The sequence below is a fragment of the Carassius gibelio genome, chromosome A18 (assembly GCF_023724105.1).
Source record: "Carassius gibelio isolate Cgi1373 ecotype wild population from Czech Republic chromosome A18, carGib1.2-hapl.c, whole genome shotgun sequence".
NCBI classification, from domain to species: Eukaryota; Metazoa; Chordata; class Actinopteri; order Cypriniformes; family Cyprinidae; genus Carassius; species Carassius gibelio.
Window position 1 is genome coordinate 3,000,658 of NC_068388.1, and position 21,682 is coordinate 3,022,339.

At 35.8% G+C, this 21,682-nt stretch overlaps 1 pseudogene; it reads right to left on the reverse strand.

The window, feature by feature from the left end:
* Nucleotides 1–1,679: 1,679 nt before the first annotated feature.
* Nucleotides 1,680–21,211, reverse strand: LOC127934088 (cholinesterase-like; annotated as a pseudogene).
* Between the last annotated feature and the right edge of the window lie 471 nt (nucleotides 21,212–21,682).

A 21,682-nucleotide genomic window follows, 5' to 3' on the forward strand; every position in this document is an offset into this window, starting at 1 on the left:
TTTCTTTGTTCATGAGCTGTGGGTGGACAGCTGTTGTGTGACTCTCACCTGTGACGTACTCCAGTTTTGGCAGGAAAATGTCCCAGAACTTGCACTGCTGGTCTCGAAGCATCCGGAGTGTTTGTGACAGGCCAGTGTTAAGTGTGACATACTGCTGATGTTCCAGTATGAGCGGCGGCCAATCCGCTCCCTCCACGCTCAGATCCCTGAAACGTCAAGCAAAGAAATCAACCAAAAGGTCAGTTTATGTATGGAGCCAAGTTACATCAATACATTTGTGCCCCAAAACAACTCAAGCCAAAAAAAAAAAATCAATGCAATGACTCAATAGCTACGATGTTTACATGCTCTCGTAAAGAACACCTTGCAGTCCTTTACGACAAGAGGCTTTGAATCTTAATGCACAATCCCAGCAAAGTCTTCATAACAAGCTATTTAAGGAATTGCACTCAATACATTTTCATAAGCGAATCACCCCATTCCGGGAAAAGATTAACTTCTGCGTGTTCTTTTGTGATCTTGTTTACTGATCATGTTCATTGATGTATTAGCTTCGTGTTGTTCCCCTGCAGCGTGAAGAATGTATGAAGTGTTAATTGAAAGAATCTAAGCTTGCAGCCACTATAAAAGCTGTCTCTGCTTCTCCATAATTTATGCCAAACAAATGAGGATGCTAATCAACACAGGCCTGCCAGCAACACCAAGACTTGCTTTTTAAAATGTATTTATTTATTTATTTTTACACATTAACTGAAAAAGTGTGAGCAGATGAAAGGCTGTCTCATCAAGATATTAAGGATTAAACAACTTTTCCAAATCTGCACTGGCTTATACTCATCTATAAATGTAAACAATCCCCCTCAGTGTTTAAGTAAATATATACAAATACATAAAATAGTAAACACAAATACGAGTATGATATTCTTTATTATTGGAATATTTCAGCCACAAATAAAAATGCATTATTCCAACACTGCAAAGGGGATAAAAACTGCACCATAAAGATTGCCCATGTTTTGTAAGCCACAAGTCATTTGATGCTACATATCACATAATGCTTTTAATGTGTTGAACAAACCAAAGTGTAAATTGTTATTTACTGACAACATTCTTCCTCACATGCAGTAGCTTTCATTTCTCATCCAAACTTTGGTTATCAAATTTCTGCAGCCCTACCTAGAAGGGTACTACTCGAGTGGCCATAAAGATACCATTTTGCTAATTTTTTCCTCTCGAAGTGCATGGAGGAAAGAAGGTCAAATGTGTTTGAAATGACATTAGAGTTAGCAAATGATAACAGAATGTTTATGTTTGGGTTAGTCTACTCTAGATAGAACATAAGCTCATAAAGTAGATGTTGTGTCAGATTTACACTCACCCACTTCTAGCAAAGTTGCTCCAGTGCTCCATGATCCTTCTGCTCTGGGCTTCCTCCTCCTTGGAGAATCCAAAGGTCTGGTTCAACGGAATCCCAAAAACAAATGGGATCTCTGTCCCCTTGCATTACACCCGTCAACCGAGGCTAGGGGTCGAAGCTGGAGCAATGATTAAAGAGGAACTACTGAGCACTGTCACCATTCTCGAAATACCTATGGTCAAAATCCAGTAAGGTACATGAGAAATAACAGTTGCCCACAAACCAGCATAGGGCCTCTCTGTTTTTTGGCTTGATTTGTGCATCTGTCCAATGAGTATACTGAAAAGCAGCTGCCTCTCTGGCTATGTACATTGAACCAGGGATGCCCAAGGACATACCTGTGAGGAACTAATCTTGATTGATAAGACTCTGGTTATGGATGCCAAATCCAGGTGCGCCAGAAACAAGGAAGTATGTCCCTTCAACCCTGTTCAATCCCAAAGTAGTTCTGTTTTCAGAAAACACCCTGACTGGATTAAAACTCTCAGCATGTCCACAAAAAAATCTCCATCCACTGTTGGCTGAAAAGGAACACTTATTATCATAGGACCAGAAATGACATCAAATTGAAGACTGACTATCTTCTCAGGATCAACTTCCCTTTAAGCAAGTTTCCATTTCATCAGCAGATGGTCCAAGTGGTCAGTTCAGGAGCTGAGCCAGAGTCAAGGAACAGTTCCAGGCCAGAGCTGGCTCCACTGGCGCCCACACAGCATTGGGTCTGCCACTCTGGAAAATTGTGCTGGTAAACAGTCCATGGCTGCCCTGTGAAAGCAAATTGAGTCCCACAGAGCCAGCACCAGCACTCTCCCTAAACAAGGTTACGGAAGATGGATCACCCCCAAATGCATCAATATTCCTTGCCATTCATCTGAGAGCCAGGCTCTGGTCAAATAGACCAATGTTACCTTTAATGCTCTTACTTTCAGGTAGAGATAGGAAGCCCAATGCTCCTAATCAGAAGTTCATGGATACCAACACTACCTGTTGTGAGTGACTAAGGAAACGCCAATCGTACACATGCAGTACCTGTGGAAAAGCCTCCACATTAAAGCCACACCATAACTGGGACTAAGGGTTTGGCTCTGTTTTGGAAATCAGTTGAAGGAGTCCAAACATTAAGGTATAGGCAGTCTTCTCTAATTCTGGAGTTAGGATTCCATATCACAGCTCCTGCGTACAATGTATCCTGATCCTGGAAGCATGAATAGGAGTACCGTGTGGCATCTCGTATTCAGTTCCACACCTCAGCAGGCTCTGGTCATCTGAAGCGAAGCAGGTCCAATGACTCTGCCTTTGCCAGTTCATCTTGCCCTGCTTCCAGATGTAAGAACAACAGAACCTAAATTGGCAAAGTATATCTGATGTGAATGCCCATCATGATGTCTTCAATGCTGAAAAATAAAATAATAAAGAGATCAATATAAGCTTCAAGAGTTCTGTTTGGGGCTTCAGAGAGCCTATACCATATTAACAAGTATCTGCTGTTTTGATTATGTCAGAGGAACTTTCACAGTTAACTTTAACAGTAAATTCCAAAATGACCTTTAACAATCGTCACTGGAGTCTCTGTGACCCCAAATATAAAAACAGGAAAGTCAATCACAACAGAACAGCAGGGTTAACAAAGAGTGATATCGTAACAGGATATGTATTTCTTTTTTCTAAAGGCTGGCTCTCCCTTGTGACAAAACAGCATATTGTGACATTACACAGCTACACAAGTAAGGCAGGAACCAACAGAGAGAGTAATATAGCTACTGATGACACCTCAGTTTCAGCTTACTCCAGATGGAGAGGAAAGCTCAGACAATCAAAATGCTCTCTATGACTCACTCAGTATGATGAGACATGCGGCACCCCTACAACCCTTCTCCTTTTCCAGATTACTCAGCTCCAAGTGCAAAAAATAAATAAATAAATTTGAATTCTACAATTAGACACCCTGATTGCGTGTTGTGATAGTGGGTTAAATCCTGCTTGATTAATATGGCCTGCCTGCACTAGACAGATTGACCCAGAAGACTGAGCTTCTATGTTATTGAGTAGAAATACTTTCCTTAAGCATAAAATGTGCCATACAGAGCAGCTTCAAGAGGGACAGGACAGTTTTAGGTTTAGCACATTGGGGCTGTTGTTGACAATGTTGTAAATTAACTTGTAAGTGTTTGTTTCCTTAAAAATCTCTTTACCTTAGTGAGACTTTTTACCTCTGCCTCTTCCTTGATGATTGAAAGGAGACACACCTTATCTCAAATACAAACACTAAAAATCACAACTTCCCTCAAATCTTGTCAAAAGTTATCATCCAAGTGGATGCTTCACACTGGTGGTGATTGAGGAGAGAACAAATAGAAAAATAACAATCGTCATATCATATACAAATAGAAACTTGAAGGTCTTCACAGCAACTCGTCAGAATAAAATTTTTGTTAAATTTAAAGAAACTGTGAAAATATATATTATTCAATGTAAAGATAGTACTAAAATTATTCTTAAAACATTATTTTTAAGGAATAATATATTTTTTTATTCTTCCATATTTACATTTTAACCATAAACCTCTGCTGTCCATTACGGTTTTTGACAAGGAAGGGTTTGTTTAATTTTCAGTTGATGTTTTATGCCTTAATTTATTTACCATAGAGTAAATAAATAAAATTAAAGTGTAATGAAACTATTAAAATTGAAAACACAGAGTTTGGTAAAAAAAAAAAAAAAAAAAAAAAAAAAAAGATTTTGAGAATGGAATAAAGGAAAAAAAATAAAGAAATAAAAAAGAGAAAACTTGGTTTAAAAAATAAACAAACAAAAATTATTTAATAGGCCCTTATTACAGTCAGTAAGGTTTTGATCAAACATGCCAGAATAGTCTACAATATTACTGTTTTACTGTACTTTTGATAAAATAAAATAAAATATGGTTCATATTAGATTATCCCAAATTATAAATCAAAGTAAACGACAGGGTGTTGTCGTAGGAGCTTTGTCACTACACAAATCACAACAGCATCTCTACACAAATCACAAAGCCCTCTGCATCACAGGCGATCCCACTCACCCATCACACAGCTTCTTCAGCCTGCTAGCCCACCCCCCACCCCCCCCCCCACCCCCCCATCCCCCCCCATGAGATAGCTTGTAAGAGATATATCAGTGAGAGAACTAATAACAGTTTTATCCGTCTGACAGCAGCATCATAACACTGGCGCCATGTTCATGTAAATGCATGTTTAATGTCATGAGGTCCCTGAAGATCCACAGCACTTTATCCGACAGACAATGCAGAAAGACAACAACAAATCTCTGGCGTCTGCATGTTGAGTTGAGAAGATAAGACTCTTTCCTTTCCTTTTTCATTTTGTCCCCTTAGACCAGGCCTTCAGACAAGTTGTTTCCCTCTTCACTCATATATTTTTCTTATCTTAGACACATTTTTTTAACCTTTGTCTAAAAGAAAACAGACATTTGGGTTGAGTTGTCAAAAACCTCTGAAGCGGATCTCGATGAGACCCAAGAGCATGACGTTCTGGGACTTTCCTTGCAGTTCTTAGGACAAGCACCATACCTTTCTAAAGGCCAATCTGAACATTTGGCTTAAAGTCAACATGAAATGGCATTCAAAACCCATTTTACTTCCATAATGTGACATATTTTGCACTGAAATAGGATATTCAAACAATAAAAAATGTAGGGCCTTATTTTACTTATTTGCTAATAACTGGATAACGAGAAATGTGAAATTTATACTGAAGTACATCATTTTTGTGTATATATATATATATATATATATATATATATATATATATATATATATATATATATATATATATATATATATATATATATAATATTGCACTATAAGAAAATAAATGTGTATTAAGAAAGGGTAAAGTCTAACTTTGTATTTATTGAAGTAGTAGACTATCATAAAATACAATAAAACACTCAATAAAACAGTCCTCGGGCCTACCGTTTGAAAACTAAAATAGCAGTTTAGCTTTATTACTTTTTATGATAATGTTGGTTTAAAAATAACATCATACTGGGCAGAAATCCATTAGTCTTCATGTTTTCCTCCAAAATCAATATCAGTTCAGCAAGGGCTGTGGAAAACACAAAATATCCACCCACGTGCACACATCTTCAACAGACAGAGGGTTATACCGAATACTTTAATAAAGGAAACTCCTATAATATTTACCAGCACCAAACACTGCAACTGTGACGTCTGCCTTTAGTAATTATAGTTCATGGTGTCATACCTGCGTCTGTCTGTGGCTCTCCCGGAGCCCTTCAAGACAAACACATCTGCCAAACAATCCCTCGGATCTAAGATGGACAGTTTGGAATAAGATCAAGTACATTGCTACATTCTGACTCATTCCAATCGCACAATCTCCAGTTATTCATCTATATCAGAATGAGGTGCACACAAACATGCACTTTCACAGGAGAGCATGATGGGAGTTATCAGAGGAATGCCGCGGCACTGTTTTCCTCCATGTGATTCTGCCGAATCAGCTTTGCATCAAAGGAATAAAATTGTATTGTTTTATTATATTACAATAGAAAACAGAGATTTAAAATGTTAATAATATTTCAGAATAGTAAATATGACAGAAATTAATTGATTATCAATTTATCTTACCAATACAAGCAGCTCAAATATTGATGTGGTTAACCCAAACCTACTTTGCAGCTTCGTTCCCACAGATTTGAGGGGATCGATACTCGGCACTGCTCTGGACACACACTGCTCCCTGTGCCAGCGCTGACAATGGGCCCATTAGACAGTGTGCTGTCGGACAGCCCGGCTTATGCCAGTCCACCCTCAAACACGGCCATAAAAACCCAACATGCCGCATTTATGACTCAAATGCTGTCAGACATATACAAAATCTGAGACTTACTGAAATGATCTATCCACCATAACAAAACGGGCCAGATTTCATAGAAGTGAATTAAAATCATGATATGTCTAGATCTCAGTCCACACAGTATTAGTGTAGCTGAGAAAGGACTCATACTAGGAAAAGGTCAGGATGATTGACAACCAATTGTTTAGCAAACAAATGACTAGTCTATGTATGAAATATGCAAAGGGCAAAAAGAGTTCAATGTTTGTTAAATAACTGTGGAATCGGTTAGGGCTAATGTAGTAATTATTTGATAATTAAAAATGCTTAAAATGAAAGAAGACATCTGTTGCCTTTAAAAGGTTGTGTAACAACTCTTGAACAGCAATGTAGGATGTTTATTTATTTATTATTATTATTTTTTTAGATAATGGCTTGCTCAGCATAAAATGAAGAGAAAAAGAGAGAGATAACAAGAGCTGTGGCTGTGGCATCACTTCTGTAACAAATAAAACATGTTCAACAATACATTTTAATATTGTAATATGTGCACATGCAAATGGATGTCTTTGGACACATTGTGCTGCTACATTATTCTGAACATAACACATGCAAATGTGCATGTAAACACGTGAAATCTTAGATTTAAAAAAAAAAAAAAATTACAAAAGCACAAAAGCGAATTCAAAATATTAATAAACACTATGACATCATATACATAATAGAATATCACTGATGTGCAGCTTCAGAAAATTAATAAATAAATAATTCTTTATATTATAAATATCTTCATATATGTGTATTTTACAATAATGTGGATATATTAAATCCAACATTACTGTACCTAATCATAAACCGAACTACTTCTCAATAATGACATAATATGCATGATTAAATAATGACAGCATTTTAACAAGTTTAGGCTTGTGTAAACTGATAAAAATGAGTTTAAAAATGAGAATACTGCAACATATCACACAGATCAGGATGTTAAATTGTTAATGTAGTAGACATGGATTTTACTGAATTTAAATGTTATATGTGATATGTTTACCACCTAGACAAGAACCAAAACAGTTTTAACCAGAACTAATCAGATTGCCTTGAACCAGCATGAACCTGGATAAAAAAAAAAAAAAAAAAAACAAGAGTGACATTTTCAGGTCTCACGATTTCACTCACCAGAGACCTCATGACTCACGGTGTCCTGACCCGGACTGACACACTGCCCTTACTACCGCATCAGAAAGTGCTACTGCAATGCCTCACGGGTCTGAAGGGGCCAAACCTGGGCATGACATACACTCTATTAGCATACAATTATCTATTCAGGACAGGAAGTGTGGGCAGGCCGGCAATTAAGCTACGATACAAGAGAACTTCAGCCACAGCGTGTGATCTGACCTAATCTCTGGTTTCGTTAGCAGGGCGTTCTCCAGACTCAATGATTTACAACAAGGAGCTGGTAATGAGGAGCTGGACCATGTAATCAGAGCTCTTGAGGGACATGAGAGAAATACAAATGTAATTTGCAAATCCACACGGACAACGGTGGCAGATGCCACACAGCCATGTCCTTCACTGAAGCCAAAAAGTGTATATTTAAAAAGTGTATATTTACAGCTGACTTTTCTCAGTTCAAATAGCTGACACCGACACAAAGGCCATGTATACACTCCAACTGAACTAAGTTGCTACTTCACCTCTCACTGCTATGGAGCAAATAAGCCCTTGGTGCATATATGGTGGACAGGGGCGGTTATAGGATCTCATTACAGGGCATTAGACACAAAGATACAAATACCTAAATAAACTTTATACTGTAGTATCTGTGAAAACTGTATTATTATATTAAGTAAATATAAACATATCGGTAGCACTTTATTTTACAGTCCTGTTCCTCATGTACATACTATGTACTTATTATAGTAATTACAATAACTATGTAATAACTAGGTACTAACCCTGAACCTACCCCTAAACCTAACCCTACCCCATGTAGTTACCTTGTATTACCAGAACTTTCTTAGATAAATACACTGTAAGTACACTATAAGTACATGTTAGTACACGTACTGTAAAATAAAGTGCAACCAACATATCAATTAAAGCTACAGAAGTTGCTTAGTTAAGATTAGCGAGTGATTATCTGTTTTTCTTTTATTATTCGATTAACATTATTAACATAAATGCACGTATCCATTATATTAATGCACATCCAGTATTTCTCAACTGTTGTTGTTCACTTAAGATGTAACCGACCGTATATCAAGTGAACTCGATTTGGTATTTGTGAGCTGTCTGATAGACGGCTTCCTTCTGTGCATGCTCCAGGTGTGTGCGCGCGCAGAGACGATCTATGGCAGCGCCCGATTAGCTACAGCATTGAGATCTCTTTCGCACAATCTTGCACTTGATTTTAATATCTTAAAATCTGTTTGTTTAGCCTTAAAACACATGAGGTTTACCGGATCCATCAGAAGGTGTTGAAGTTTAAAAGTATGAATGGATTGCATTACTTGTCCATGGAAGATAATTTATTTTGTGCAAAAATTCATATAATTATACGAATGAAGATCCAGTTTTTAAAAAGTGTTTGTTGAAGTTCAGTTACATGAAACTTGTCTTATTTGTGTACCATTTCACATATTTGTTCTAAGACATTCCAAGCATATTAGCCTTCTAATAATTTCCTTTAGACTTAAAGAGAAATTGTTGGAGAAATTTGTTGACATATACTAAGCACAAATGTGCTTGTCCTTGATTTTCTACTGATTCTCTCACAAGGAGCTTTTTATGATTGTTAGAAGTCATAAAGTTCTTTCACTTGATTTCATTCTAAATAAAGAACACGATTATCTTGCCCAGTTTATCTCTGTCTCTCTCTTACTCTCAGTGTGTGAAATGGATCAAGTGACATTCTGTTGCCATGCAAGCCGCGAGTCTCTATTCACAACTATTTTCTTCACAACTATAGCACTTAAGAAAAGGGAAATAAATAGTAACACTTTAACATTGTTTTCAGCAGCACTGAAAGATTAGAAAATTACACTAATTAAAATTTCTATGAATTACCGTACAGCAGCTAATTATTATTATTATTATTATTATTATTATTATTATTATTGTTGTTGTTGTTGTTGTTGTTGTTGTTGTTGTTCCCAGTATTAAAGAAAGGTTGTGTGCATTATAAACAAGCCACAATATTGAGCAGAGATTTGAATATTTGATTCAGGCTTTGGTTCTGCTCGAACAAAGTTGAATGATGTATCGCTTCATGATGAGAAAAATGTATAGCAATTTATCACTTTTTCATTAGAGCTGCTACCACATTAATGCACGCATGCACCACTGCACAAACTCAGACGCTCATGTGGGCTCTGTTTAGGCCTCCCAAATGTTTCTCAGGACTAAATGACTTCACTTCTCATTTTCACTATGATAAATCCAATATCCTTCGGTCTCAAATTTGACCTGCCTCATTCTCTCCTTCTCTCTCTCTCTCTTTCTCTCTCTCTCTCTCTGTGCTGTGGTTAGTATTGATAAAGTGAAGTTCCAGTGGAAGTCTCAGTTCCACAGCTGGCTTTCTTACATGTTGGACTTGAAGAATCAATTTAACGACTATGCCTCTTTCAGAAAGCAACAGTGTGAAAACCTTTAATGTTTGACCACATTTTATCCTAAAAAAGCCCATGCAGTGCACTTTGCTACTTCACTACTTCACAAAGCTTCAGAAAGCCAAAGCCCATAGAAATGTATGGAGGAAAGTGCTTCTGTGGGTTCTATATCTTCACAACCTGGTACCTTTTTGCTTCTTTCGGGCCTTGTCTGGCAAAGAATTGCTTTGGAACTCAAAGGGTTCTTATTGAGGTACTTAGGTAAGTGAGTTTAAGTGATGCAAGAACATTTCTAAGTCACCCCAGTATCTATCTATCTATCTATCTATCTATCTATCTATCTATCTATCTATCTATCTATCTATCTATCTATCTATCTATCTATCTATCTATCTATCTATATATATATATATATATATATATATATATATATATATATATATACATCTATTACTGCGATAAGAACCTAATGAAAATCATTGAGAAAAATGAAATCCTCAATAGCAGAAGGATGCATTACAGAAAAAGCTCAACAGCAGAAGGATGCATTACATGTATTTCACACATTTTTTTATTTTATTTATTTATATATTTTAATTAATTCTTAATGGCCAATAAAATGATCTCTTGTTCGATTGGTTTGGTAAAGTGTGTGACTGTTGAGTGCTGCACTTTTAAACAGTACTATTTATGCAGTCTGATTATATTTAATGCAGAATATTTTTTCATGATTTGCTTGAGGCTTGTTCCTTGTTTGTTATCAAAACAGTAAATTTTAATACTTTCCCTTCTAATTAATGTAGTTGAGTGAATATATAGAATTAAATATGAATGAAGGTGGAAAATGCATTTTATGATGTAATTCAGGACAAATTGAGTATTTTTAACACAGAGCTTCCTTCAAACAGTAATAAACCACAGTGTTTACGCGGCACATTTTTGGTGTTTTAAATAAGTACTTCTACAGTGGAAAGAAAGAGGAATACTATTGTTGCAACAACATGATGCTCATATTATATAATTGGTTACTGTAATAACTAAATCTGTGGCAGATTTCATGTAACTTTTTCTTTCTTTTACTTTCTTTTTTTGGGGGGATACTAATCACTGAACATTCGGTCACAATTACTGTTACTGTTTGTTCTTGTTGGCTAAACAAAATGTAATAAATGTCTTACTGTTAGTGTACATATTCTTACCTTGCAAATATTCTCTTACCTTTAACCAGGGTCTGAAATTGGCACTCATTAAGCATTTAATGTGAATATAATTGGCTTTGCCACTTGAAAAAGTATGTAATGCACTGTTTATTTTCTGCTGAATTGAATGATAATTGTACTCTTGCAGATATAAATGATGTGCTCTATTCAAGGCTGTCGACTACTAAGGGAAATATCTGTCGTGACTCAAGCATTTTAGCTTCTGTAAATTTACATTCAGATGCTTCTAGCATGCCTAAAGTAATTTTCTAGACCTCCATGTGGCAAATATTCCTCTCATTAGGCCTTCAGAACAAAAATATGAGGAACAAAATCACAATGGGGCGTCAGGTTGTTGTGACAGGTGCATTTTCATTGATAGACGGAGAATGACTCATCTTGTATACCTGAAACTGCGACACAATGACCTGCAGCACAAATGTGCTAAAAAAAAAACAGAAATACAAAAAACACTAAATAATTCAGTTGTCATAGAAACAAAATGTATTATCTGTATTAGTTATGTTTTCAAACCCATAACAAAGACAGTTGTAATAAAGTATGTCAGTTGATAACACCACTCAACACCTCCACCGCTCAATCACAGCGAGCACCTTCACTTGAGTTCTAGCGCATGCACCGGATTAATCATCAATCAACTCACCACATAGAAGTCTAACCCACTCTAACACTCTAGTGTGGGGGTCGAAATGAACAGGCTAGTTTGAATGGGCACAGTAGCATATCATTTTATTAAACATATAAGTTCAAAAAGGGGATTTGAGAACACAAATGCACTACAACTTGAGCAAGAAGACAAACAGAATTGTGTCGTACAGTCAATTGAAATAAGTTCAATGTTTGAAAATATACAGTCAATGGAGCAAAGAGAAAACACAATCAGGCCTGTTGGCCTCTTAAATAATTTTAATGTAAAATAATTATGTTCCCCAAACACAGTTTGTTTCCTTGAGTTCATATTTGCCCTTCTATTACCCTTACAGGGAGGGGGAAACATATATATCAGAGAGTACCCATCAACAGGAAACAACAACAACAACAAAACCATTCATCTTTTACTACCTTTAAAAATATTCAGGCTTTAAATCAACATTATTTCTCTCTGCTCTGTCCTCTGTAAAATGGCTGCTTCTTCTTTCTTAATTATTTCACTCATCACTGAGAAGCTCCCTCTAGTGGAGTTTAGTAGTAACATAAGCACACACCTCGCATGCCGTCTTTGTCTGGTTTCATTTCAAGCATCGGACTGTTTACCTGATCCCAGCATTTCTAAGTTATTCACCAAATGTCCTGTAGCCAGTGTTTCTCCAAGCTCCTGTGTCCTCGTGTTTCCCCCAGTCTGTTTCTATCATGTGTATACCTTCTCCTGGTCTCTCGTCGACATCAAGATGAGGTGTGTGTGCTCTTCATCTATGATCTCCCGTCAACCTGAAAGACAGTAAGCACTCTTATTTCAGTGCTCATCCATTCATCCTGTGCCACATTAGCTTTATTTACCACCATCTGTTGTTTGCAGCAATAAATTCTTTAAACTGCTATCTGTCCTCCTATGTTATTCTGTTATACCTTGCTCTCATTTCCCAGACCTCTTACCATTTAATATAAATAGATATATTTTTATAACATTTTATATCTGTATTTGTAATTTACTGGCATTACAAAAATTATTTATAAAAAATATATGTAAATAAAATGAATAAATAAACCAGGTAACCGCGATTGCAACTCATTTTCATGCATGTGGTATGCAATGCTATATATATATATATATATATATATATATATATATATATATATATATATATATATATATATATATATATATATATATATATATATATATATATATATTATTTTTAAATGTTGAAATTGAGATTCAGCAAATAATTCTGGATTCAGATAGAGGAAGAACACTTCAATCAAACAAGCAGTAGCCAATTCCAACTTTAAGCCACATCCTGTCAGTTTCTGTTTCTTTATTTTTATTTTTTGGCCCTACAGTGGCCTAGTTACAGTTAAGACTCCAACTATCTAGAACCACCAAACCATCAATGGAGCTCCATCTATTGTCCCTGCTCTTAAAAGCCTCTTCCTCTTTTTCCTTTTTGATCCCCCTTGATCACCAAACTGACATTTTTGCCAAGCCAGCTTAAAGTTTGCAAAGGAACCTGCAGATTGTGTTTTGATGTGTCTGCAGAACTATTGTGACATCAGCACTCACATCAAGTGCCACTTCTCACTGTCTGATTATTCAAAGATCACAGTGCTGAAATAAACGTGTGTACTTATGAAACAAACTAATCTGATCACGTCGCATTGTGTTGTGTGACGTTTGAGCCGTCTGCAGTTGCTAGTTTGTTTTTTGGCAGAGTGTCCTTGAACTCACCCTTCCTGCTGATAATACGAAGAAGCCACAAGCATTTGGCAAGTAACACTGAGAGTTTAATAGTCGAACAGATGGAGTTTGGGGTCTGAAATGCCATAGTTGTCCATTTATGCACTAATTATTTAGGGACGCTACTCGACTGACCTTTTCCAAAGCATTTGGTTAAAGGTGGCACTGTGTTCTGTTATAGAAGGCCAAAAAAGAGCTCCTCAAATCAAGACAAAAGAAAGCAAAGCACTGTGTAATAACAGCGGGTGCCCTCAATTATGAAATTATTGGCATTTTTTTAAACGGATGTAAAAACGGTCACACTTTGGAGATAATTTATAATATGAATTTGAAAAATTCAGAAATGAGACACGTTTGTGATGATTATGTTAAGCTGAAGTTACATAAGCAGAACTGTACTGTAAAATGAAATGTATATATTTCAGAGAAATGTAGCATTACTTGCTAAGCAATGGATCGTCTACAGTGAATGGGTGCCATCAGAATAAGAGTCCAAACATCTGATAAAAACTTCTACAATAATCCACAAGCAATCCACACCACTCCAGTCCATCAGTTAATGTCTTGAGAAGCAAAAAGATGTGTTTGTAAAAAATAAAATAAAAAATAAAATAAAATAAATAAATAAAATCAAGATATTTTTAACCATTTTAATCCCACTGGTCACAATAGTGGCCATAAAAAAAGGTTTTCATTTATAAAGCTCTAAAAACCTTACTGATTGATGTCATAGTGGACTTCCTGCAAATATGGAACAAATTAAGGGTCTCAAGTAAATATGGGCGGCTTCACATGATTAGTGCAAATTGCATATGACCTTGAGAAGATGATGGCTGCATCAAAGCTCCAAAACTAAAGTCTAGTAAAGTGTCTTAACATAAATCTATGACAAAGATTTTTGGTACACATGATCTTTTGTTACGCGTGTGGTGTGCAAAACAAAGCACAAGATGAAGGAGCATAATCAACAAAGAGTTACTTTAATAATCCACAGGACAGAATGGGCACAACAAAACACAAATACAAATGATAACAGACAAAGGAACATAGTGGAACACAGCCTTATGTAATAGAAACTTAACTGGGAGAACTGAAACAGGTGTGGAGCTAATTAAATCAAAAACCATGGAAACAAACAAGGCAGGAGAATGGAAACACAGAAAACTAAACTAAAACAGATCATAACGTAATCTTTAGGGTGTCTAGTATTTATATATGCATTCACATATATTTAGTTTTGTTGAGTGTGGTCATAGAATGAAACATGTTGATGGTCACAATAGTGACCGGTGAGATAACAGTGAACTTAGGTATGCAATATTAATACTATTGCATTAGATTGTGTAAATGACAATAAAATGTTCCAATGACAAAATATTGCACTGAATTAAAAATTCAAATGTTACACAAAAATGTACAAGAATGATGTTGCAATACTCGTAGCATTAATATACAAATTGTATGTTATATTTTACAAAAAAAGTAACAATTTTAAAATGTGGTGATGGTTGAATTTGTACATGTTTTATCTCAGTGTTCCTATCAGTGTTGTAAGAGATTTTTATGCATAATAGTAACCCTAGAATGTGATCAAACAGTTTAACATAGCTGGGCTAAGACATCTAACCATTTTTGACTGAAAAAATATGTTATTTCAGTACACACATTATCCCCAGGGTCACAATTTTGACCAAACATAAAACCAAATTTTTCACACACTTTTCCAAATAAATGTAAAAAAAAAAAACATATTCTTGATTATTTCAAAGGGTTACTAATGACCATGGCCCAGTTCCCCAAAACGCTCTTATCGCTAAGTAGTTCTTAACCTATTCCTTAACCTCTCTCTTAACCTTATGGCACGATTCCAGACACGTTCGTACGCTAAGTATATCTTCTGTAAGTCATACTTTCGTAAGGTTGGTCTGGACCATTCGTTAGCTCTCTCTTAGCATTATTTGAGCTCAAGACGATATTGTACGGCAGTCTTTAGAAATCAGCGAAGCGAAGTACAAGTCAAACTATGGTATGACAACAATGATTTTATGTTATGGACATTTTAAGACTAATAATAAAATATGTTCAGGCCTATTTATGAAGTTGACTTTATGTGGTATCAGAATTAATATGGTGGTAATTAGCCTTTTTCGTAATGTAATTAAAGCGAATTGGCAATCACTTTTGATAATTAAAATCTGGCAAACAAACGTGGTGGGATTTTGCTTTAAGCCCTAGAGTCCAGCTGCTTGCAGCGCTACTTTTTTTTTTTTTTTGCTTCATCGAGGTCGTGGGAGAGGGCTACGGGCTAATCAAGACCTCGATGTGGAGGTGCGTCCACACTGTCACCAACGCCCTTCTGCGCCATGCCGGGGATTACATCCTGGTGGATGGCACACTCATTCCTATCGCCAATCCATCAGTGATTGATCAGGCGTACATATCGCAAAAGGATACACGGCCATAAACGTGCAGAATATAGTGGTCCATAGGGATGTGATCTCTGACCTGGTGGCAAATTCCAGAAAAACTTCAAGTTCCCCTGACGAGAGGCTTGGTGCCCTTTTTTACGTTGCTTCCCCAGCATATTTTGTATCTAACTCTCTCTCTCTCTGTTCATTGTAGATAGTTTGCTTTTTATTAAAAACATGAACCAATTGCAATCAATACCGCATTAAACAGAAGTAACTGCAGCTGCTTGCCAATCAATTCTGATTGTAAAGTACCTTACCATTAATATAAAAGTGTATTATATCATTTTTAGAAGTCGTTAAACCCATGTCAGGAAGCGGCACAAGTGGCACAACGGGATAAGGAGGGTGGATGATTAGCGAGGGATACACGGTTCGTCTAACCGTCACAACATATGGTGTGAACATATTACTGACCATTTGATAATTTAATTTATAGTCTATATTCTACTGATAACTTAAACTATGTTAAAATCAACGTTACTGTAATAATTTGAGGAATGTTTCATTTGCATAGAACGTGTTGTCTTTCTTAACGCTGTATTGCACCTTCGCGTGAAGTGGACAATCGATTCATGAGCAATCGATGCCAACTAATTCAGCACCCTGACTTTGGACAGCACTCTTGTTACGTTGGACGTAAGAGGCAGCGTCTTAAAAAGCTTCCTAAGGGACACTTCGGGGAACACACTTAGGAACATAAACAACTTTGGCAAGATATATCTTTCGAGGTCTTCTTAGCACGCTAAGAGTGAGCTTTATCGGGGAACCGGCGCCATTTCATTTGGATAATTTGGATATTTTCATGTCTGGGAAAATTCTGATTAAATGGGAATTTCAAAACTCTAAAATAATATCACTTTCTCCAAATGAAAAATGAATCTCTTCTTAATCAGGAGAGAAATATGTACAGATCAAGCACAGTTTACCAGAAAAAAAAGACGAAGGGTTTAAATCTGTTGCTGGATTTTGATGTGAGAGAACTACAATGGATTTTTCATCACTGGTGGAATCAATATTTTGGATTAAAGATTCATATTTAATATATATATATAATATATATATATATATATATATATATATATATATATAATATATATATATATATATATATATATATATATATATATATATATATATATATATATATATATATATATTTTTTTTTTTTTTTTTTTTTTTTTTTTTTTTACAAGCATGCTTTTCACTTCACAAGACATTTATTGATGGACTGGAGTGGTGTGGATTACTTGTTGATTATTGTGATGTTTTTATCATTTGTTTGGAGTCTCATTCTCATTCTGGCACCCATTCACTGCAGAGGATCCATTGGTGAGCAAATGATGCAATGCTACAATTCTCCAAATCTGTTCTGATTAAGAAACAAAGTAATCTACATCCTGGATGGCCTAAAGGTGATTAAATGTTCAAATGTTAAACAGATCTGTTTAGGAACGTGTTCAGGCTGTGTTCTAAACCCTAGAGAGTCACCTGGCTGTCTGCTATCTAGCTGTCTTCTAAGGCTGCTTCCTGACTGAAATGGATCCTCATAAGTGACTGATTTGAACAGCTCTTCATGACCAGCAGCTCTGGTAACAATCATAAATCAGAAAATTAACACTCGTTATGAGAAGTGTGCAATAGATTCAACACTCATGCTGCCTTCAACTTCTCCCAGGAAGTTCCTAATTACGAGTTCGGAAGTTATAATTATGATGTGGTGTGCGTTCAAGTGATTTTAGTCCGAGTAAAATGAATGCCTTGGGCAATTTCATACCTTATTTCTGTTTCGCGCTTCCTGACAAAAACAGGTTAGCTTTTTAGCACTAGTGTGGCAGAACGAAGAGGAAAGGATGTGTGTTCAGTGTGAAAATTATGCTTTAGCTGTGTTTTATCATTTCCACATTGCCACAGATAATTATAGGAATGTTGTTGTGCAAACCTGCGGCCTCATACAGTAAGTGTGTGTTTGTGTGTGCACGTGTGTGTGATTTCTATTGTGTGATGTCATGGCTCTAAGAAAATTCCAGGAAAATTCTCACTGTTAATTACACATTTTAAAGCTTTTATGTGTGCTCAGTACATTCATTTGTGACTTTATAGGCAGCATCATAGTTGATTCTTATAGATTCTTACATCAACATGCTACTAAGCAAACATATAATCTCATAAACTATGATAATCACAAGCAATGGATGATTTATGTATTTTTAAATTAATTAGATTGAACAATGTTTAGTTTTGAAATAAAATATGACTTATAATCTAAATTCATCTTATTTGTTTGTAGTTTATGAGAGTTTGGATCAGTTGTGTACAAAATTATTATAAAATGATTAATTTTATACATTTTTACCTATGTCATGTGTGACCATAAATAGTTGAAAACTCACACATTTTTATTTTATATTATTGGTTAACATGCCATTCAAATTGTTCTGATCTTTAATCCGAACAATTCTGTCGTTATTTCTATATGATTTAGATTTTGTATTATTTTTTTTTTTCTAATTAGGTTACCAGCTGATTGCTAGGCTGTTTTTTACTGTCATTCTGAGCTAATTTTTGAACCCTGATTATAATAATGAGGCAATTGTTCAGCATATGATCTTCATGAGGTCAGTGTATTCAGAACCGATACAACAGCCGCCTGTAGGATTCTCCTCAGCACATTTATTCCATCTCATCAGTCACAAACAAACACACACCTGCATCTCCCACCTCTGGAGCACAAACCCATTCTGTTTGCAGATTTCCACAGAGACCGGCACCACACAACATGGGCAAAACCACTGCTGGGTTTCTAATTACACTGTTAATTGCAATCCAAAGTGGGGATGGATTTAGTTTGAGTCTTTTTTTTTTTTTTTTTTTTGTTGTGGTTGCCCTCTTTTTTTTTGTTCTCAGCATTCCTCAAGAGAGACCAACGAGCTCTCATGTCTAGTTTTGAACCTGTATAAAGAACTAATTTATTGAATGATTCCCTGTAAGAAGGTCTTAATAGGTTGTTGTTGACATACACTACTGGTCACAAGTTTGAAATAATTATGATTTTTAAAATTAAGTCTGTTCTGTGCACCAAGGCTGCATTTATTGGATTAAAATACAGTAAAAACAGTAATACTGTAAAATAATAGTACAATTTAAAATAACTGTTTTCTATTTGAATATATATTTTAAAATGTAATTTATTGCTGTGATCAGTAATAAATAGATTAATAACATCCATTATTGATAAATGATTTCTGAAGGATCATATGACCCTGCAGAGTGGATTAATGATGCAGAAAATTAAGCTTTGCATCACAGGAATACATTACATTTTGCAATATATTCAAATAGAAAATTTATCTTTCAATTTTACTATAAAAAATAACAACAAAATTTAAAACAAATGGCTTATACTGTATTCTTGTTTAAATAAATGCTGCATTGTTGCACCTGAGAAACTCCTCAAAACATTTGTTTTAAAAAATCTGGAGTAATTAGTCAAGCTTCGAAAGGTAAGTGTCATTATTAATATTGCTCATGGCTGAAGTTAGTGCTCTGTTGGATCACCAGCTTTCACTCATGTTGCATCAAATCACTATCTCTCATTGAAAATGCATGACTTCTGTTTGCTTTTGTGAAAGGACTTTTATGCTGTCTAGAGTTCGTCCAAGCTGATGGACCTCAGAGAGCTTTCCTCGCCCATGAACCCAACAATCCATCGGAATGGATCAGAAATGGCATGGCAACATACACTAAAAGCTGACCTCTGCTGTCATGGGCCATTCAATGTCACATCGAATGAAAGAGAGATACACATCAGCTGAGAGAAAGCAACGGGTTTATCTTCAGGTTCAGGCAGGCTGGGACGTGGAAACATATGGTGCTGGAGAAAAAGAAATCAGGAGGACTCTAATGTGATTGTTTAAGGTACATTGAACAACTTGTGACAATTCTCACAGCTCATGTTTTCATTCATTCAGTGTCTGTTCTTCACTTGGTGATAATTGTTTGAATTGGTGCAGCAAATGTTATTGCTTTTTTGTACGCAGGGAGATTAATTCATCCAGTGTTCCCCAAAGTATGAGTGGGTGTTTATTTCTCATATGTATTCTTAATTTCAACTCTCTCTCTCGGGCTCCATTTCCTTTTCCTTCTTTCAGTTTGATTGCCTCTTATATCGTCTTTGTGTATCTTTTACTATCTGTCTCTTACATTTTCTGATTTCTAAAGCATATAAATGTATTTGAGAAAAAGAGCTGTGACACTGAACAATGTATAGATGCTGAAAATTCAGTTTGATCACATAAATAGCATTTTAAAATATATTCAAATAGAAAACTGTTATTTCAATTAGCAACAATATACTACTGTGTATATGTATATAAACACGGGTGCACATAAGTGGTCCGCAAGTCTGCATGCATGACCAAAATACATAATGCTTTATATAAATATATTCTGACAGTGCATTTGCTTTCCGACATGGTTGACAGCTGTTAATACACAATTACCATTTTAGATCACAAACTGTACTATAAGTTTTATTTTCAACCTGAATGTATAAATCTAGGCTATGCCATGCTGTTTTTAAAGCACAATGCAAAACTGTGACACTCATCCACTGAATCTATCCAATTCTTTAAGAAGATTTTTGTCAACTTTTAGTAGTCAGTATCATATAGATGACCTTTTAAATGCATGTTGAACAATGAGAGAATGAGAGAGACAAAGTGTCAAATATGGCTTTGAAACCCTAAATTGTGATTTTAATTATAACAAATTATTATATGACCTTTTGTAGGTCTTGTGTTGCCTCTATTGATAATTTCAAGAGAAGAAGCATAAACTGTGCACTGTCATTGACTAACTCTGATCTGCACTTCATTAAACTCCATTAGCAAACACACATGTGCTGTCACACTCGGGATGAAGGGTACACATTTGCATGCTCACAAATACACTGACAGCTAAGAGAGATATGAGCAGAATTCTTCCTTCCTTCTCAAGGAAGAGGAGGGTAGAGGAGAAACGGCTGGTAATCAGGGAGGAGGAGTGTAGGCATAGATTGTGGAAGTGGAGAGGAGAGAGTCCTCCTCGGCGGGCCACGCACCTCATCATTTGCAGGGCAGCATTGAGCACTCGGGGGTCTCGCTTGAAGACCCGTGTGATTGGGTTGATGAGAGGGTTTTGTTGCTTTGGAGAGGAGGCATGCCACTGCCTGCTGTAAGAAAGATTATTTCCCATGACTGCCTTCTAACACACACTGACACTTATGAGTGTTTCAGACTATGAAAAGATACTGGTGCAGAGATAAGGTAAAGAGTAGTAGTGCATTGTGCTTGTCTTAATTGTGTCATTTTTAATGTTAAAGGAAAAATCCATGCAAAAATGAAAATGCTGTTAACATTTACTCGCCTTCATGTCATTTCAAGCCTGTATGACTTGCTTTCTTCAGTGAAACACAAAATAATATATTTTTTAAGAATGTTGGTAACAGTTTCATCTCCCATCACCTTCCATAATGTAAGGAAAACAGATCAATTTAGCTCAAATGGAATCATTTAAGATTTTAAAAGGGATTTGAACAGAATCACTGTTTCACGGCTGATCACTGAGACGCCCAGCGATTCATTGAACTAGTCTTATAACATCAACTCTGCAATGGATATTTATATCCAAAGTATAGTGAAAACACTGTAATTAGCACATTTACAA